This window comes from Epinephelus lanceolatus, chromosome 22 (genome assembly GCF_041903045.1).
Source record: "Epinephelus lanceolatus isolate andai-2023 chromosome 22, ASM4190304v1, whole genome shotgun sequence".
Classification (NCBI taxonomy): Eukaryota; Metazoa; Chordata; class Actinopteri; order Perciformes; family Serranidae; genus Epinephelus; species Epinephelus lanceolatus.
Genome location: NC_135755.1, coordinates 8,042,794 through 8,063,837, shown reverse-complemented (window position 1 = coordinate 8,063,837; position 21,044 = coordinate 8,042,794). Strand labels below are relative to the sequence as shown.

General features: G+C 43.9%; 1 protein-coding gene across 1 annotated transcript in view; it reads right to left on the bottom strand.

Moving 5' to 3' along the window:
* trpc5a (transient receptor potential cation channel, subfamily C, member 5a) overlaps nucleotides 1-20,115 on the bottom strand; it is a 233,634-nt gene extending 213,519 nt beyond the window's left edge. The window contains exon 1 of the mRNA XM_033609364.2: nucleotides 19,969-20,115. The gene's annotated coding sequence lies outside the window, so the exon portion shown is untranslated. The remainder of the gene's footprint in view (nucleotides 1-19,968) is intronic.
* Nucleotides 20,116-21,044: the final 929 nt, after the last annotated feature.

Below are 21,044 nucleotides of genomic sequence, written 5' to 3'. Positions count from 1 at the left end.
CAGGACTGGTTCCATGTTGGTGGAAAAGGGGTATCTGAGGTAGGGATGGGAATTGAGAACTGGTGGTGATGGTTCCGGTTGAGAACCAGTTCCAAATTGTCCATTCTATTGGAATCGTGTGCGTCCAATCTACACCCCGCATGTGTTTCTGACAGTTTCACACTGCAAAACAACAACATCAAATGGTGTCTACGCTGCTTGGAAAAAGAAGTCATGGCAGAGAGGAAGAAACGGTCCAAAGCAGGTTTCATATCACAAAGCGAGACGACAACAATGGTGTTTGTAAAGTCTGTGAAATCATCTTTTTAAGTAAGGGCGGAAACAGCAGCAACATGCTGAAACAACAAGTGCTGTACAAATATTAACTCATTATATCTACACTGTGTTCAGACTCAGAGATAACACAAGAGTTGTGTTGACGCTTAAAAACCCCTGTAGACCTACTTTATTCCACAAAAAGAAAATTGAACAGGAGTCTATTAGGAAATCTATTAAGAATCGGACCAATAATGATAACTGATGAGTAATATCAACATTTCTTGATCTCAATCTTTACATAGCTCTATCTGTTTGACTTTGACACTCTCTTTCTTTAACACACACACACACACACACACACAGATAGAAACACCTTCCTCCAAAGCCTTGATGACTAAGCTGCAGAGGTCAAAGGCTGTACATCAGATGTCTAGACAGCATTCTCCAGACAATTTGACATTACACCCCTTCATGATGTTATTGCAGGTGTGCATGTGTGTGTATGTGTGTGTGTGTGTGTGTGTGTGTGTGTGTGTGTGAGTGTGCGTGACGAGCAGAGTGAGGAAGTACAAGTGTGTGCATGAGTGTTATAAAACGGTGACAGTGATTGATCTGCTGGAAGAACTTTCTGTGGTGCCAGTTTTCAGCGTGTTGTGTCAGTCTGTGATGTAACAAAAACAAACCGACAGACGCTAACCTGTTAAACTAATTCTTCTATAAATAGAAACATTATGTAGCTGGGCAGCTCAGCAGAGCGAGGCATCACTCAGACAACCTAGTTGCTAGAATAAATGTTGACTCTGTGCATTTCAGCAAACCATGGACACGTTACATTTATATGTTATTATGTAGCCGATACATTGGAAGTTGACGTTTCTTTATCTTTAAACAATGCTGTGAGTAATGTGTGGTTATGTTCAGGCACAAAAGCCACTTGCTTATGGTTAGGACCTAAGCCTAAAATGGTTTGGCCTAGAATACCCACTTTCAGGGGTTTTCCTGCTGCTTTGTGGCACTATCCCCGCAAGAAATGCAGTGATATCTTTGTAAAACCAACTGTTTTTCATGGTACTATCCTCACAAGAAACCCAGCAATATCTCTGTAAAATAACATCTTTTCATGGTGCTAACCTGGCTAGAAATTCAGCAACGTCTCAGTAAAAACCACCCCCTTTTTGTGGCACTATCCCCGTAAGAAATGCAGCAATATTTCTGTAAAAACAACTGTTTTTCATGGTACTATCCTTACAAGAAACCCAGTAATGTCTCTGTAAAATAGCATCTTTTCATGGTGCTAACCTGGCTAGAAATTCAGCAACGTCTCAGTAAAAACCAGCCCCTTTTTGTGGCACTACCCCTGCACGAAATGCAGTGATATCTTTGTAAAAACAACTGTTTTTCATGGTACTATCCTCACAAGAAACCCAGCAATATCTCTGTAAAATAACATCTTTTCATGGTGCTAACCTGGCTAGAAATTCAGCAACGTCTCAGTAAAAACCGCCCCCTTTTTGTGGCACGATCCCTGCAAGAAATGCAGTGATATCTTTGTACAACAACAAAAAAAAAAAACAGCTGATTTCAATGGCACTATTCTGGTGAGAACACAGCAACTGGTTGCTAAAAACATGCATGTTTGGCAGCTAAAAAGCTACTGGAAACAGTGGTCAGCAGCTTGGCAGCCATCTTGCCATCATCGACTCCACCTCCAGATGACACTCAGCTCATATTCATATTCACATTCATATCCATATTCATGTATATAAATGTGACGTATCCCTGGTTTGCAGAAAAGGACACTGCCAACATTTTCTTGTGGTGACTGAGCTGGCTCAGTTCCCACACTGGCACTTTAAATAAACAGGAAATGTCACTTAATATCAAACACTTTTTTAAACATCTTGCTGCCGGTCACAATAAAAATGAGCAATGCAACTGATAGAACTGACTGCTGTTTCCCAGCCATCTGTTGTCTCAACATACTGGGTGTCATAATTGATGCTGTCTGACAGTTTTAATTTGACATTAGTGTGACGGGTCCGAAATGTCCGCGGTCGAGGCCCAGCCCTGAGAGGAATCACCGACTACAGTCTGCTGCTCACAAATGCTCACATCTGTCAGAGCACTTCTGAACTGCCAGCGGGAACAAAACTCAGGGAATACTTTCTCTGGTAGCTTTCTTACTGTCGGTCCATTGATGGTGCTTTTGGTTTAGTTCAATTCTGTATTGAAGTGGCATTAATATCAGCCTGACCCTGAGGGAACTTTGTAATCATCCGTGCAGTGATTTTAATATGCAGCATACATGAAAAAGAGCCCAAAAGAGCTGAAAAGTGAATGAAATGGCCACTGAAACTGTTAATATGCATAAACAAAAATACACATTTGTAGATCGGTCTTGATGAATGGGAACTATGAGTTTTTTTAGGATATGGAACAGAAGAAAAATTTTTCAGTTTAGTTTAAAGCTGCAATTTAACATTACTTTCCTAATCTGTGGATCACCCTCTGGATTAATCCATTAATTGTAGGGATGTCCCGATCACATTTTTTTTTGCATCTGATCCGATACCGGGTCCTTTATTTTGAAACCGAGTCCGATCTGATACTTTCCGGAGTATTAAGAAAGAAAAAAAAAAAAAAAGAATGTATCCAAGTTGTCCCATAAGGTTTGTTTTTTATTTAAATAGTATCCAAAAAGCTTATCGGTGGCCGCTGAACCTGTTGTCTCAACTCCTGTCGGTTTATTGCTTATTAGCTGCACTCAGTTAGACGAACCCAGGACGCTCCGTTACAATACATTGGAAAGCGGAGGCAACAATGAACAACATAGATGAAAAACCTGGCCATTTTTGTTGTTTTCATTCCTCCGATCATTTATTGCCCATTCCGATTTTGTAAAAAATAACATGATCGGTGCCGATACTCGGATCGGGTATCGGCAAATGAAGCTGTCCACACACTATTAAATTCTCTATTCTCCTCTGAAACTTTACTTTTTTGGATTCGGAATCCATAGTGAGCCTCGACAGGGAGCCATCACTCTTGAGGTTTGGCAAAATTCGGAGAAAAAGCCGTCAGGCCATGGATGTTTGACACACATTTTAGTTGACAAAATGTTGAAAAAAGAAAAAATTTAATTGGCACATAGGTGTGTAATTTCTTCAGGCCTACAACAATGATAAATTGAAATCCTAAAAAATTAGTCGCTATTTGTCAAAGCCCCAGGGAGACACTGAAGAAGAGCTGAAGAGCCACAAAACTAAGTTTTCCTCACAAATTTAATGAAACACAGAGTGAGTAACTGACACACAAATGGGGGTGAAGTATTCTTTTAAGCACCACAACAATCCATCTTGTCATAGCTTCATTCCATCCTAATGTTTACCAAAGGATTAAATCAGATTGTTGAAACACAAACACGACTTCTGGCACCTTAAAAAGATACTGAAACTTGACTTGACACAGGCCACATGGACACCGTGGATGAACAAGCCAGATTTCCGTAATGGTTACCTCACCAACAGAAAGAGAACTGCTTGATTACAGACGTCCATTAACTCTATTTGTTGGAGTGAATACCAATGTGGTATCTGCAAAACCATAAAAACCCTCCATAAAAGACCCAAACATAATTCTTCCTAATCAATATTAGCCGAAAATGCTACTTATTGTGTTGGATTGTGGGGAAACATTAGCTCATTAATTGCCTGCACAGGAAGTCCTGGCCCCCTGAGGTCATCCCATGGTGCGGCTCTTTCTACTATAATACCTGCAGCTGGCTGTTGGACACTGCCGGTTGATTTGCGTCTTCATCAACAAGCAGGCGAGACAAAGAGCGGCAGAATTCGAGGTCAAAGAGGACACCTCATGCATTTCAAATTAGCGTTGGAGTCTCAGCGTCAGAGTGAGACAACAGAGAGACAAGGCATTATTACTATTCCTCTACTAATTGTGCAGCACATCATTTTCATTTCCAGAAGTGAACAGTCTTGTTTTATGGTGTCAGTGTGGGAGCTTGAGCTTGTCCCGATTCTGCTGTGTTCCAGTAAACGGCCACGACACCACTAAACCCTGCTCGCCGGAGACCAGGAAGGCGCCCTGTCGTCCCTCGTGACTCCTGATAAAATGTTTAATTAGCTAATGTTTCCAGGCAACGACCACCGAGACGACTCTGGTGTGAATCAGGGCGAGGCAGTGGGACAGAGATAAGGGGGGAAATGTCTAGGTGCAATATTAGAACCACAAAAACAGTAGGAAATCCAGTGAACTTAAATTCAACATCATGTTTGATGATGTTCAGATGAATATACAGAATAAAATACAGAATGTGGAATGCACCAGATACAGTATATACAGTATGAGCAGTATGAGCTTAGTAGGCAGTGCAGGTAAACGTGTTGGTGCAGCTCAGCAGTGTTTTGGTGAAAGGCTGCGTTGTTAAGTTGCACCTCATTTCAAGGTGCTACTGCACTGTGACACTGTGCTCCATGGTTCTGTCACGCGCCTCAAACCAGACACCGTGGACGCATTATTATTCCTCCACGGTGTGTTGTAAAGAAGCGTTCTTTACGTAGGTAGTACATGTTCATTGCAATTCTTTCAATATTTGGCATGGTTAATAAGCGACTAAAATAGTGTACATTTAAATTCAGGCTCTGTGGTGTGCCGTGTTGCTCCTGGGATTCCCAGCTAGCCGGTCCTCCTAACGAAAGCGGACTTTAAAAAACACAGCAGTCACTAATTTTATTTGTTTTTTATTTGGAGATTTTTTTATGTATTATTTGGGCCAATTATTAAAGAGTAAATGTTTAATTATAAAAGGCTAAACAGATATTCAGCAGCCTGTGAGGAAGAAAATATGCATGTCTGTTAAGATTATTCCGAATCCATTCATTATTCAATGTTATGTTGCTGATATTTGAAGGTTATAGTTACCGTTTTTAATAAAGTGTTTGAGTTGAAGTTGAAGTATCGTCTGCTGTGTGTGTGTGTGTGTGTGTGTGTGTGTGTGTGTGTGTGTGTGCGAATTATAAAAATAAAGAATGCTGAATTCCGTTCTGAGGAAAAAAACAATAATACTAAAACAAGATATGCTGCTGTGAAGTGTGAGTGAAGTTCAGTCAGTCAGCGTTCAGGTGCAGGAAGAGTGTTAAGAGTGGCTGCGGCTCATTAAGTGCAGCGGCGCAGCGCTACGTGATGCGCAATGGTTGCTCTCCCCCACGCTGACGTTGAAGCCTGTCTGCCTGGTAATATTATTTTGGGACATGAATGATTGCTTGACTTTAAGTGATTAAAGATACTGTATTTGAGCCAGGGAAGCCACACTGCTGATGCGCACAGGGGGAGCATCATTTTTTAACCCCTTCCATTTAAAAAAAAAAAAAAAACTCAGGTTCAGTCAGGCTCGGACCCAGTGTTGTATGTGATGATGTCGGGCGAGCCGGTTTCGGGTCATATCGGTTTCGGGTTGAATTTTTGGGCCCGTTGAGAACTCTACCAGGGATACTCCAATTACTTTCCCAGCAAGCAATAGTCGTGATTTAAACATATTGGCTATATTTAGCTCTGATTTAGTCTAGCTACATGTAACCAAAATCTAGCTGATTTAATTTTGAAATTGATTAAATGTAATTTTCGCCATTGCAGATGGCGTGCGGTATGATATTCAATCACGTATGGAGAGTCAACAGTAATTAAATTATGTGTATCTCCATTTTTTGGACATGGTCTCTACATAGCCGTATAATTGATGACGTCTACACTTTGGCTATGGTTAGACGTCTACCAACTTTTCACTGACAGCCCAAATTCAGCTGTGATTTAGCCTAGACGTCAGGTCTTCATGTAGACGGCTATTAGACGTTTTTTAAACCAAAAAATGCTTGCTGGGTTGCCTGGGGGCCACTTCTGCAAAATGACATTTTGCAAATGTTTCATATCTAGTGTCTCGGCACATTTATGATCTGTCGTTAGCGGCATTAGCTTGTTTATTATATTATATAGTGTAGCTATCGCACTGAACACCCCACGTCAGAAACAGACAAAAAAGCCTTCTTTCACGTCGGCATGATACGCAGCGTCTGGCAAAACGCGACCAGACAACAACATAAGTTAAGGGGGCAAAAAATCTGAGTAGGCTGGGTGGGAGGTGTGGTGGATGGGTCCAACAATGACTACGTTTACATGCACACATTCCGAATAAGGTGTTTATATGCGCTGCAGCAACTGGATTATTCCGTTTACGTGTAAATTGACATATTCCAGAAAAGACCCCGGGCTACTGGCCTACCAGAAATGCTCTTATTTAGGCTAATGCAACACTCAACCTGCGGGGGGCAGCGATACGCCTATAGGCGCCTGGTCTCCCAGAAATACAGAGGAAGAAGAAGGAGAAGAAGAAGTTGTTTACAGTGAACAGAAGCTGTAATGTTTGTTTCCGCACCACAACTTCACTCCTGCTGATCCATTTTGTCCTCAACAATGGAAGACGAGAGCGAGATGAAAAGGCGGACGAGTGTATGGACCTTTCCTTCCAGCTTATGCTGTTCACGCCAGCCAGAGCCCCCCGGAGTCTGTGGATGAATGCACGAAACCAGTTCTGCTGTTCTCCCCGCTTGCCATAACCATAACAACACCGACAACCCAGGATTTCTTGCGAATCGAGTATGCGTAGACGTTACTGAATATTCCGGTATGGGGCATTTTCTGATTAAGGTGCATACATGTCACAATATTCTTGTTAAAACAGGCATATGCCAGCGGTCTTATTCGGAATATTCTCCAACCGGAACATGACTGTAATCAGGTTATGCACATGTATGCGCAACGGGAATATTGAGGATATTCCGAATAATACAGGAATATGGTGTGCATGTAAACGTAGTCAATGACTGACTTCTGCCCGGGACGCTGATGTTCACTTCCAGTATGAACGTAAAGCCAGCCCTGTTATTTTTTCTAACCCTAACCATGTGCTTTTGTGTGTGGCATTTTACTTCCCATAGAGTAACTGGGAAATTGGTGAGTCTTGACAGGCATACAACGCTTGTGAGGCAAAAATCTACATACGTGACTGTAAATGTGATCACCAGTGTGTGTGTGTGTGTGTGTGCATCCTCCAGCTCATTGGCAGATGCTTCTGTAGAGGACAATGTCGATGCTGCTGTTACAAAAGTGATGATGTCATTATACTTGCTGATTAATACGATTCTACTACCAGCTCTGTGTGTGTGTGTGTGTGTGTGTGTGTGTGTGTGTGTAGCTAATAAAGCATGGGTGACAGAGGGAGGCAGCATGTGAATGTGTGCGTGTGCGATCAGTGACGTAACTCTCTGATTAATAGAGCTACCGCTTCCTGCACCATCAAAACAACTGCATTAACTCAGTGTGTGTGTGTGTGTGTGTGTGTGTGTGTGTGTGTGTGTGTGTGTGAAAGACAGTTCATAACAGAGAGAACAGCCCTCTCTAAGTACAATATACATCATTGTTAGTCAGGCTTACAAATGCATTTCTCAGTGTGTGTGTGTGTGTGTGTGTGTGTGTGTGTGTGTGTGCGCACTGCAGCACATGTTGGTCGTGCAGTCCCCATCATGCATCAGCAACACATTACTCAGCTGCCTGTGTTCAAATGCGTGTTTGCGCCTGCAAGTGTGTTCGCATATATGAATATATAGTATCTATTTGTGTGTGTGTGTGTGTGTGTGTGTGTGTGTGAGGTAATCTACAATGGTATAGGTTGCAATGATTTGCCTCCTGAGAGGGTCATTGTGAATGGTATCATAACAGAGGAGGAGAGTAGACGGGATGGGATGAGGACTTGAGACAAGGTGAGGAAAACAGGAGGAGAGGAAACAAGGAGAAGATATGAGAAAAGGAAAGGAGCATCGCTGAGATGAGAGGAGACAGGGAGAGGAGAGGAGGTGAATGAAGGAGACATGGAGAGGAAGGTGAAAAACGCTGAGGAAACAGAAAGTAGAGTGAAGAAAGAAGGGAGACAAGGAGAGGAAAGAGGAGACACGTGAAGAGGAAACATGAGGAGGAGAGAAGGAAGAGGGAGGAGAGGACACAAGGAAAAAAGCAGGAGAGGGGAAAAAAGGGAGGAAGCAATAAGATGAAACAAGGAATAATGGAGGGGAGGGAACAAGGAGTGAAGTGAAGGAGAGAGGAAAGAAGAAGATGAGAGGAGATAAGAGAAGACGGGAGGTGACAAGAAGATGAGTTAAGGTAAGAAAAAATTGAATAAAAATGGAGAAGAGAAGACAGAAGGAAAGGAGAGGAGATAAGAAGGAGACGAGGGTAGAAGGAGGGAGGAGAGAACAAGAAGGAAGGCAAGAAGGAAGGGCCGAGAGGGAAGAATAAGGAGACGAAACAAGAGGAGAAAAGTAGAGGACCTAGGACATGAGTGAAAAAAGGGGGGAAACAAGAAGAGAAGAGAAAGGAGGAGAGGAGCAAAGGAGAAAAGAGGACAGACAAGGAAAGGGGAAAAGAAGGAAAGGGAACAAGGAGAGAAGTAAAGATGAGAGGAAGGGCACAAGGACAGGAAACAAGAGGAGAGGAAATGAGCAGAATAAAAAGAAGATGAGGAGAAAGAAGGAGAGGAGAGAAAGAAAAAAGCAGGAGCAAGAGGAGGGGAGGAGACAAGGAGAGGACTGAAGGAAAGAGGGAAAAAGAGAGGAGGAAACAAGAGGAAAAGAGAAGAAAGGTGGAAGAGGGGAGAGGACAGAGGGAAAGAGAGGTGAGGATGAGAAGATGAGGAGATGAGACAAGGACGAGGCACAAGGAGAGGAAACAAGAGGGAGCAGAAAGAGAGCAAAAAAGGAGGAGGAGACATGGAGAGGACTGAGGAAAAGAGGAGAAAAGGAAACATGAGAAAAGAAAGAAGGGGGAGGTGAAGAGAAAAAGGACGAGAGGAGAGGAGAGAGGAAGAATGGGGAGAAAAGTAACAATGAGAAGATGAGAGGAGATGAGACAAGGACAGGAGAGGAAATGAGGAGATAAAGGGAGACAAGAGGAGAGATGAGATGAGGAGAAGAGTGGCGTATCAACCAGAAGAAAGAGGGATGGGAGGAGGAGGAGGTCAGGAGAGATAAGAAATAGAGAAGGAGGTGAGGGGAGGATGATAAAAGAAAGGGGTGTAAAATGAGTGGGGAGTTATTGCTCCAACAGGAGGAGTGAAGGAGAGCAGAGAAGGATCTTGTAAAAGAAAAGGAAGTGAGGAGGAGGAGGAGAAGGAGGGAGGAGATCTTACAAGAGGTGGAATCTGAACCGAAATAGATAAGTTGGGAGAGACGAGAGGAAGGAAAAGGAGGTTGCGTGAGAAGGACGAGACACTCGACGTCAAGTGGAGCGCCGAGAGGAGAACAAGGAGGGAGGAAAGGAGGGGAGGGAGAAAGGGAGAAATAAATTAGAAAAGGAGGATGAGCAGACGGAGAAATAAGAGCAGTGAAAAGGGGAAATAAAAGGAAACATGAGTGCAGAGAAAGGAGGACGAATTGCAGAGGGGGTAAAGACGGAGGGATGGAAGAGTACAGGAAAACGATCAGCAGGGAACGATGGAGGGAAATACAGAGAGGAGCGTCCACGGTGGGATGAAGTGTGCCGCCTGCGTTTCACTCTGCTGCACAATGCAATCACAAGCTGAGCACCTCTCCCTCCATCTATCTGCTGGAAAGTAAAAAGTGGAGGAGGAAGAAAGAGGGAGAGAGAGGAAGGGAGGAGAGATGGAAAGACAGAGAGAGGGAGAGAGAGGCTTGTGATATTTAAAAAAAAAAAAAGTCCTCGCCCACACAGGTCAGAGACGAGCAAGATCGCAAACCAAAAAAAGGATTTGAAACTTTCTGTCAGGCTGAAAGCTGCTGCTCATCACACACACACACACACACACACACACACACACACATATATACACACACCACTATTAACCCAGTGCTGATGATTATAATCAGAGTCGTAACTTACGGCACAAAGGGAGTGCGCCAATTTTGTTTTCCCTGGTAGCTATCTGCAGTTGCCAAAGAGAATCAAGACGTTGGAACAACTGAAGTAACCGTGGACAACAAAACGCAGCGTGTCCTGTGTTGCTGGTAGTTGCTAGGCTAGGTTGCTAGGCTATTAGCGATCTGGTTGTCTCTGCAACAGCGGCGCCAACAACACTACCACTTTGATTGTTCAAGCCCAGTTCAGACCAAAGAGTCACAGCGACACGATTAAAAACAGGCACCTACTGGTTCACACCAATGCAACTAGATGAGATGGTGTATCATCGCTATGCAACAACTCTGTACTGGCTACAGCTGCATTAGTAGTGATGAAACGGCGAAAACTAGAAACAAAACGAACATCAGATGGACTGTATTCATTATAAATACGCCACAGTAATATAAATAACCAGCGGCAATTAATCAGTCGGTGAGAATGTGGGTGTGGGCGGGGCATAAGCACATATAGCGAGCAGCAGCGGCGACCCATTGTCCCACACTGGCACACCGTGAGGACAGAAACAGAGGGCTCGGCGGGGACGGAGCACCTGCTGCAGCAAGCGAACACGCCGTCTGCGGTCATTTTGACTTGACCAGTGGACCTCACTACAAGCTGATTGGCTGTAGAAACAGGTGACGTGCTTTATGTTATAAAACCAGCCATCGCCGATTTGACCAGCGAAGTTGCAGGGGACGCCCCTACGGTGAAAGTGAACAAATAAACGTTACAGAAACCCTGAAGCTGGTATTTCTGCACGTGCATTTAAAATTAACATGTTTAAACATTAATTCGAAAAACGAGTCCTTTTTAGTCGTTTTAGAAGAAGTTTGATACACGGAACTATAGTGTGTTTACGTCCTGCGCGGAGGGATACACCTGTGAGCAACAGCTGCAGCTGGCTCTGGGACAGGTACGCTAGGTCACGACACGGACGATCATAAAGCGATATTACTCACTCGACTGAAAGCTGTCCATCAGCTCCTGCAGGCCTGGGGTGTTTTTTTCCCAGTTTATCTTAGGAACATGAAAAAATGTTTCAATCACGCCAGGATTAGTGATTGCTGCAAAGTTTTCACTCCTTGTGATGCACTCTCTGCGGTGGTTTTCCTCCTGATGATATATCTCCCCAACGATGGCAGCACCGAATCCCATTCTGTGCAGCAAAATGATTCCACCTCCGTAGGCATAGGTTGGCAAGCCCCGCAGCTACACCACCAATCCTCTCCTGGCCTCCGTCTCCCCTCGGCTCCTTGCTGTTCCGCTGCGTCGGAGGATTCAGCCTCTCTTCTTGCCCGCTCAGCATCCAGCACCTGGGAGTTCCTCATCTGTGTACTCCAGCTCAAACAGGTATGGCTCTGGGTCTGTGTCCGCTACAAGAAACTCCTCAAAATCGCGTTCAAAGTCGTCCATTGCAGCCACTATATGCTGGAGGTATCGTTAGGCTAAATAAACAGCTGAGTTTTGTTTACAGGCTACGTCTGTGCCTGTGCCTGCTCACAGGTGTATCCCTCCGCGCAGGACGTAAACACACTATAGTTCATGTATCAAACTTCTTCTAAAACTGACTCGTTTTTCGAATTAACGTTTAAACATGTTTATTTTAAATGCACGTGCAGAAATACCAGCTTCAGGGTTTCTGTAACGTTTATTTGTTCACTTTTACCGTAGGCCACTGACCCCCGATAGACTTCAATTGTATTCACTAAGCTAAGCCGCAATGCTAACCGCTGAGACCCAGCCACTGGACGTACAGACACAAAAAGATATCGATCATGTTGTCTCAATATGAAAATGATAAAGAAAGGGCATAACTCCCAAATCGTCGGCGTATTCCTTTAACACCTGGGCTTAAGACCACTCGTTACCAACCTGCAGGTCCTGACCTCCACAAGGTGTCGCCAAAGCTTCACGAGGGGGTCGCGTATTGATTTTAAGAGATGTAAGGAAACTTTCTGAAATCATATACAGTCAGCCTATATTTCAACATCATCACAGAGCTCTCACTCTCTGCTAAACAGCCTCATCCTGCATTAGAATAGTTCGCAGTTGAACCACTGAAAAGCTAACAGAACAAAAGTCAAGCAAACACTGAATTTCTCAAAGAAGAAGCCTTTTAAGTTTGTATGATTGTCTCAAATTAAAGAAAAGAGAGAATCATATAAAAGGGTATTATAATATGTAATATAAATAAAATATGTCACTTAGTCAGGGGTCGTCACTTTACTTCATGATAAAAAGGGGTGCCTTAAGGGGAAAGGTTGGGAACCACTGTGTTTAGACGACATAATGTCAGAAAATATATAACAAAGCCCAAATCAAGGTTCCAGAGTCAAAAGTAGCCTCTTTAAATAACCTTCTTTTTGTCAGATCAGCATCTAAAACTCAAAGATATTCGATTAACAATCATATAACACACAGAAAAGCAGCAAATCTTCCCATCTGAGGAGCTGGAACCACAGACTGTTTGGAGGTTCTGCTTTGAGAATAACAGATTTCCAGGTCAGATTTTTCAGTCACTGCAAGCAACCAAATGTTGTTGTGCTTCCAACTGCAAAAAGTTGCCGACCGCAGCAGTTTCCAGTAAACAACATCGCATCTTGCATCAGTTGCAGCTCGAAGAACTTGCCAATAAGGGCAATGAGCAGAAAATGTAAATTATACATCAATAAATTTGTGTCAGTAAAATCAGCTAGTTTTTTAATTCAGTAGCACATAAACACATGATTTGTTTTTACTTTTCATATCAACTTAACAACAGATGTGTGACAGCTTTAAGAGCAGACTGTCCTCACAGGCAAAGCAACAGTACTGGTCAGATGCCGAAAACAACTTACGTTGACGTCCATCTGCTATCAAACTTTAGTGATCATCATTTATCAATAACACAAGTATCATAATGTTACTATTGCGCAACAGATGCCCTGAGGAGGGAGGTTTGTATTCAGTCCTACCAACACTCAGCGTTGATTTCTCCTGACCATGAACACAACATCCACCCCTGAACTCATCCAAGTACTTTCCTCTTTTAACCACGACCACGATCTTTCCCTAAAGCTTACAGAGACTTTAAAATGACTTTGAAATGACTAAATTCTGACGTCAGTTTGAGTTTAGATTCGATTTACCAAAGACTGGGGATCTTCCACGTCACTATTTGCAAGACTACACCTAGATTCCATTGGAGGTCATTTCCCATCCTGCTCCTCGTGGAAAGCATTACACCAAACTCCATTTTAAATTAAAGCTGCAAGCAGCGTTGGGAGGGATCTCGGACTCCCACCGTTTTGGCCTCCAGCTCCCATAGACAGTTAAAGACAAAGGTTTTAGACGATTTTAGACCCCTCTCCACTCTAGCTCACAGCTGACAATTTCTCCACATTTCCTCATGTTACTTTCAGAGGCACTAGCTCACTTCCTGTTGGATTTAGGTCAGGGGTGTCAGCCGAGGTCCCTAAATATGACATATCAACAATTCCTTACATATCTGCAAATACACATAGCTCTAGAAACACAAGATAAGAGACGTCATATGTAGACAGTATTCTTGTCAGAGTAATCCATAAAGATAAAAAAGCATTTGTACTCAAGTTTGCTGTATTGGTGGGCGGAGACTGTGGGAATGAGAGGTGAACTGTTTCAAACATTTAGTGTCTCACTAAATTTAAGTGCTGGTTGTCACGAACAGGTGAAGAACTCACAAAGCCGACTCATAGACTGAGATTAAAGTTCAGGGTCTTGAAGCAGGCTCAGGTCGGTACACTGGACGTCAATAACACAGGCAAAGGTATCCAATCGACAAGGATCTCTCTGGGAAACGCTTGAACTCTTATTCAAAGGTAAAGACAATGTGGTATCAAATGAAGCGAGGACAGGGACTTGAATAAACTAGGACAAGGGACGCAATGAGACACAGGTATAACATACTAGGGTGGGGCAAGTAATCGCAAAGAAGGGAAACTTGACAATGGTTATGAAAATTAAAGGTAGTTTGAGCTTGACTGGTCATGACACTGGTTGGTGGGTCAGCCCTAGTCTCTATATACAGACTCTACATTCAGTGAATGTAGAGTCTGTAGGCAAACCCCGGAGATCTTGCCTCCGGAAGAAGAGCAGAAGAGCCCTGGTTTCCGGTTGTAGGCTGTTTGTAGTCCGTGTGATATTGACCAACCACGTTTGAGCTGGCTGCAGTTGTTGCCAGGTTAAATGGTCCGTGCGGGGAACTAACGAGGCGGAACATAATTGGCGTCACTGCACACTCTGATTCCATCGCAATGGTTCAGTATATTTACTTATATATGAATGGAAGTCGGAAATGGAAATTCACCTCCTCCGCCCAAATCAAACCGGAATGCCAAAAATTGGTGGTCTGCCCCCAGAGGCTGTATCGCCGTCTGCTGGAAGTCAGATGCCGAATACATCCGATGGGTTCCGAGAGTGGTGGATCGGATACACACCGAACTAAACAGCGACTGTTGTTCACTCCACAACTCCGAACTGAGACTTACGTTCCTGCGCCTCCCTGATGTCCCCTCCATGTTTGCTGTCTGCCCAGTTTGCTACTTCACCTATTGCTTGTTGACAACGTTTACACCATTAAACTTCGGTATTTCCATAAGCCAAGACTAAAACTTGATGATAAAATGACGATGACGATACAAAGACTGGATAAGACAGCTCGGACTGAGTACCATACATCAACTGATTGAGAACACGAGACGGAAATCTCTTGTAGTTTTATTCCAACATTGGAAATATGCCTGTGACAGCGACATTGCTTGAAAAGTAACGTGGTGTAAGATCAACATAACTTTGACTCGTACTGTGAAGCAATACTTTTACGAGTGACTCCTGTTTTTCTCTTCTTTTTTTTGTATCGTGCACACCCACAAGCAGGCGAGCGGTGTGATCCACGTCCCTGTCGCCAGTTTCACACTCTTCCACTGATCGACAGTTGGTAGCGCTGACGCCAAAAGCAACGTCGCAATGTGCCAACAAAGCAACAGGAAAGAAAAAAAAAAGACTGCAAGCTCAGAGACATGGAAGTAAACAATGCAGCATTTAAAATATTTCAGGCTTTGCAAACGTTTTATGAGGAAAGAAAACACATTGAGGTGACAGAATGTGTTTGGGCGAGAAAAACTGAATGTAAACATCAATTTACTTGTTTATTTCCCACAGGGCACCTTTAACCAGATGTTACCCAGATGTTTACAATAGGAAAACACGCTTTCTGTATCAGGTATACAGCGCTTTTTGGAGCTCACTGAAAAAATGACCTGTTTTAGCATTGTTTAAGGGCTATATGTGTGTAATATTACCACATATAGACACTGGGCTCCAGGTGCTTTTGTTCCACGTCTCTATATTTCAGCTCATCAGTGAGGCCGCAGCCATCTGCTGATTGCGTCCAATGATGCAAAGCTAAAGCAAGAGACACCACTCATCCTGCCAGTGCTGACATTTCCCATCCCGAGGCACAAACTGGTGAGAACTAGCAGATACTGGAGACCAGTCCTAAAACAGTTTTAATCTATTATTCTGACGCAGAGCTCAGATATGATCCATTTTTTTCCCCGTCTGTCTGACAGCCGAGTCTTGCTCCCTCTTTGCACTCCACAGAACTAAGCCACCGTCTTCTGTTAAATCCCTTCTTTAAACAAACATTCATGTTAAAGCCCTGTCTCAAAGTGCTCCAGTTTTGTTCGGTTTCATCACTCTTTTTCATGCCTTGCTTTTTTCCTGCGTCTTGTCCCAGCACTCTTTATGCGCTTAAAGAACGCTGCACCATTGTTTCGCAACACAAAATAACCTATTTATCGTGCGCTTTACGAGGGGGAAGGCACACAAGCACGCCTGCTTTGGAAGTCGTACCAGATTGGCTCCAGTGTTTCAAAGGCATCCATCTCTGCAGCTGCTGAGGTAACGTTTGGATGGCGCACAAGAAAAAGATGAGAAAGAGGGACGGGGGGGATCGCTCAAGTGTGATCTGTTACGCAATCAACACCATCAGCACAAACATCAGTGCTGGAAAACAAGAAGACTGACATTTTGCGTCTCGGGAGACGTTCAGTGTCAAAACAATACAGAGGTGGATCGACGTACTGACTCAAAGTCTGGTCGTCAGAGATGATTTGTTGTGGGGTCTCATTAGTCGGCGTTGTTGGGTTTTGCTGATTAGTGCCACGTCTAATTTGTTTCACTGTCAACATGTATAGCGACACTTTTTATTTAGTTGTTTAACCTAAACAGAGTGAGAAAATAGCGAAACGTGCCCATCACAAGTTCACAGAGCTCTTGTTAAGTTCGACCAACTCTCAAGAACTCAATGCAGTTTTCAATGGCATAAAACAGAGAGAAGCAGTACGGGAGACCAGGGTTGGTTGGCACATTTTTCACTCTCTGCTTTACGTCTCTGGCATAATTTATGTTAGACTATTCTGGGCCGCAGGTTCGATTCCAACCCTCGGCCCTTTGCTGCGTGTCATTCCCTCTCTCTATACTCTAACCAGCAGCACATGAAAGGTTCAGGTCTATGTTTTAATGTGCAAAATTGTTTTCTAAAATTAGGTGATTTGTAATTAAAGTTAGGTGTGCATTTGTGCCAAACAGCCCCGTCAAGCGGGTGGTCATTCATATGTATATATGCAGCGGGGTCTTGTTTGCAGAGATCGCCATGTTGCATCGGCAACGGCCCAGAACGGACAAAACAAACACTGGAACTAGATAGGGTCATTCACGTTTTTGCATTTTCAAGTCTGCCACTGTGGTTTATGAGCGCGTCGTAAAAACACAAATCTTTTTTAACATGAAACTGCTTTATTCAGTGTTTTCACCAGTTTTAATCAACTGGTCCGTTTGTTTTTGAGAGGAGACCTCTGCGAACGATTTGGCTCCTGGTAAAAACCTCCTGAAAGTCTGGATCTTAAGTTATCCAAAAAAAAAAAAAAGAAAAGGATTAGCAGGTGCTAGGCTAGCTGCCTGTCTCCAACATGCCAAGCAGCATTGGAGAAACCCTGATTTGTGATTTCATTTAGTGTTTTAACAGGCTTAAATGACTTGGTCTGTTTGTTTTGGAGAGGAAGAGACCTCTGTGGGTAATTCAAAACATCGAAGGAATTCTAACCGGGAGAAGTTTCAGCTGGCCGAAACCTGCAATCCTCACCACTAGATGCCACTAAATCCCCCTAAATCTTACACACTGCTTTATCAGTCGGAGTGTCTGATTACTTTTGTCACTGATTATTCAAAATAATCTTTTTAATCAAATCAACAATATAAACCTCGTTTTTAATTAATTATCTCACAAAACAGTTACAACACCTAACCCCAGAATCACTCACAACTGACCCAACTTTGCACCACTTTGTGCCTTTTGTGCATCAATTTATGGTGTAAATGTCCTTAATTTTGTCAAAGTAAAAGTCCTCTGCAACTTCAGTGTTTTTTATTTTGTTTGTTTTTGTTAACCGTGATGCAACCAGCTACCATCACTCAGACTTTCAAATCTTATATCAAAATGTAGCTTCCTTTGTCTATTAATTAGATGTAACACTTTCCCAATATCTCTATGTGACACACTTTTATAATATGTTTAGTCCACAGACCATTTTTTTCCTGACTATAAAACTGAAATGTCAACCTAACACAGTAGATGAGTGCAGGTGAAGAAAGCAAACATTCTGACGTTACAGTTTTGTTTCTGCGACCTTCCAAGGACCACAAAACAGCCAACAGCCGTGTGCCAACCAACCTGGTCTCGCCTAAATCCTGACAGGTCCATGTTTTCAAATGTAAACATCAGCGAACATCGAGGAAAAGATGGAGGATAATAAGCGCCAGCTGAATCAATGCCAATGTACAGGCGTTGGAAAATAAACTGGACAACCACCGTGCTGCATCAGGAACAGTAATCTCCTTTGATTCACTGGCTACAACCTGGACAGTACCATTGAACCGGGAGGCTCTTTTTCTATGTGGCGATCTAACAGAGCAGAGGACTCTGTCGAGAGAAGGAGAGGACATGTGCTTTACAGTGAATAAGGACTGACTGAGTTGAGGTGCTGTCCCGGCGCTGCTGTGGATCACTGCTATATGGCTGCAGAGCGGTGCTGCCCGTGTTTAGGAGGAGCAACCAGACCTGTTACAGTTTGGGATGTTTGCTTGAAAGATGACTCAAAATTGTTGCTGATTTATTTTGAACTCACCACATATTCGTTTCAACCCAACAAAACTCCGAGCTGCATCGGCTCCACAAAGCTGCCCGGCGCCGACTGAGATGATAATCATTCTGCAACTTCTGTCATTTTGTGATAATTACTGTAGTAGGATCCTTATTATTTCATACAAACACACTTTCTCTCACAAAACTTCAGATTAAACCAAACGTCTCAAAACTGCTGATGTTTCATAATTAATAAAATCTCCAGAAACAATTAGGCACAATTATTGTTCACCCACTGCTGGATGCTCATACTGTAGATTTGCCGTTTGCCATCTGTGCTGTGTGTGTGTGTGTGTGTGTGTGTGTGTGTGTTGCAGCAGCAGAAACTTAATGTTTTGCCTGACATTTAAAAAGGAGGCTGTACTTTCCTCCGGGTGGACAGGGGAAACACTTAAGAGAGCTGACGAAGGGTTTAATATGCAGGGAAAACTCTATGGGCCTGCGAGCGCGCGCCGGCGTGCACGCACACGCATAAAACCCCACCACACACACACACACACACACACACACACACATTCTGCAGCTCCATCCATCTCTTTTCTTTTTTGTGTATATTTAATTCCTCATTTATGCGCGCTCACACACGCGCACACACACAGGTCTGTATGTAAACACAGAGCAGGGACATTTGCACGCACGCACGCGCACAAATGTGCACGCACGCACGCGCGTAAAAACTGCACAATCTCCATCTCATGCGCACGCCGAACGCGCAAGGAACAGAGCCTACTGAGACCCACACAAACTCCGCAGCCCGCCTCTCTCCCTCTCTCTCTCTCACACACACACACACACACACACACACACACACACTAAGCATCTCGCACGCACTCTCTCTGCACCCCCTCTCTTTCCAGCATTAGTCAATAGTCAGGATACATAAACCACCCACCAGTCACCCAAAGCATCTCCCAGCCAAACCCTCTCTCTCTCCAGCAACTCCAGCATCACCACCGTCTCTCTGCTTCACCATCAAACCATCTCAAACACCCAGAACCGCATGAATAAAACAGGGCTCCGGGTAAACAGCAGCATATCCACACAGCTTGTTGTCAGCATGCAGCCTGGAAAAGCCAGCTCAAGTGATGGGAAGGTGTAATACAGTCAGCACATGTGGGAGGGATGGAGGGAACATTTGTTAGAATGACACAAAGTCAGCCTCTCTTTATATTAAATCACACCTGAGACACAACTGGACACAAAGCACTTGAGGCAGTTGGAGACAAAACGCAGCAAAGTCTTGCAGCACATCTCGCTGCTCCTGCTCTCTGAAAACTGATATTCCACATTATGGCCGACGTTTAATTTTTCCCTTTAAAGCGGGGTTAACATTGATTACAGGTAGCAAGAGTGCCGGCGCCGTCACAACCCCCGCGTGCCTCTCACATCCTAACGGTCACAGGTGGAGTTAATTAATCGATCACGGATGCTTACAGGTGTTAATTCGGGTTTTAATCCGGATTTGAAAGCTGAGAAAGAGAAACAGTTGCTGCTCTGGTGTTTCTCACCTGTTTGTCGGAGACCTTCTCTCTCCGTCTGCGCAGGAATAAACAAAAACAACCGTCTCTCCTCCAAATTAACGATTAGTCCCCTCTCCCCGGGGGTTTCGCACTCCTCTCTATCTCTCCGCTCTCTGCGTGTTTCTGTGTCTGTCTGTCTCTTCTTTTCTCGCGGGATTTCCTCCTCCGCCTTCCTCCTGTCTTCTTCTCCTCCTCCTCCTCCTCCACCACCGCCTCCTCCTCCTCCTCCTCCTTCTTCTGAGTCTGCTCCGCGGGATCAGCTCGTCCTCCTCGCGCCACCTGGACGGAGACGGAGCGGCTCGCGACGCTTGTGCTCGTGGTGCTGATGCTGCTGCTGCTGCTGCTGCTTCTTCTCCGCGCGACCCATCCTGTTGTCAGCGGGCTTCTGCTGCGGAGGGGGAGAGGAGAGAAGAGGAGAGGAGGGGAAGGAGCTCTCTTTCTCTCCCTCCTCTCTGTCCTCCGTAAAAAAAGGCAACACAGAGCTGAAGCTACAGGTGATGGAGGGAGGTTTTTAAAATCCACAACGGTGTCGGTGCAGCTCACAGCTGCGTGTCACTGCGATGCTCCCTGCCTGGTTCCTGGTTCCTGTTGGTTCGTGGAGTCCGCATCGGTAACTGCAACGACGCTGGTTTGAAACCGGCAGGAGACCACCACACATCCTCTCTCTGCTCCCCCACACTGCCTCGCTCTCCGCTGAACGCTGTTCAATAAAATGCCAAAATATTTACTTTTGACAGTGCATTTCAGAGGAAAGCTACTTTTTACTACTCTACATTTATATGATTCTTTTTTTATAAGTTGCACATTCATTTCTCGATACAGAACAACCAATAAATTAAAAAAATGTGACGCATTTTTTTTTTTTTGTAATAATGCATTCTTAGCACTTATCCAGGGTGTCTACAGATATAACCAAGTTAAATTTAAGACTTCCTAAGACCTTTTTAATACCACCTTATATGAAATTAAGGCCAAATCTGCAATGGAAATACACATTACACATATGTAACAGGTTCAGTTATACAGCAGTAATATGTGTCAAATATATATTAGTAATAATAAGT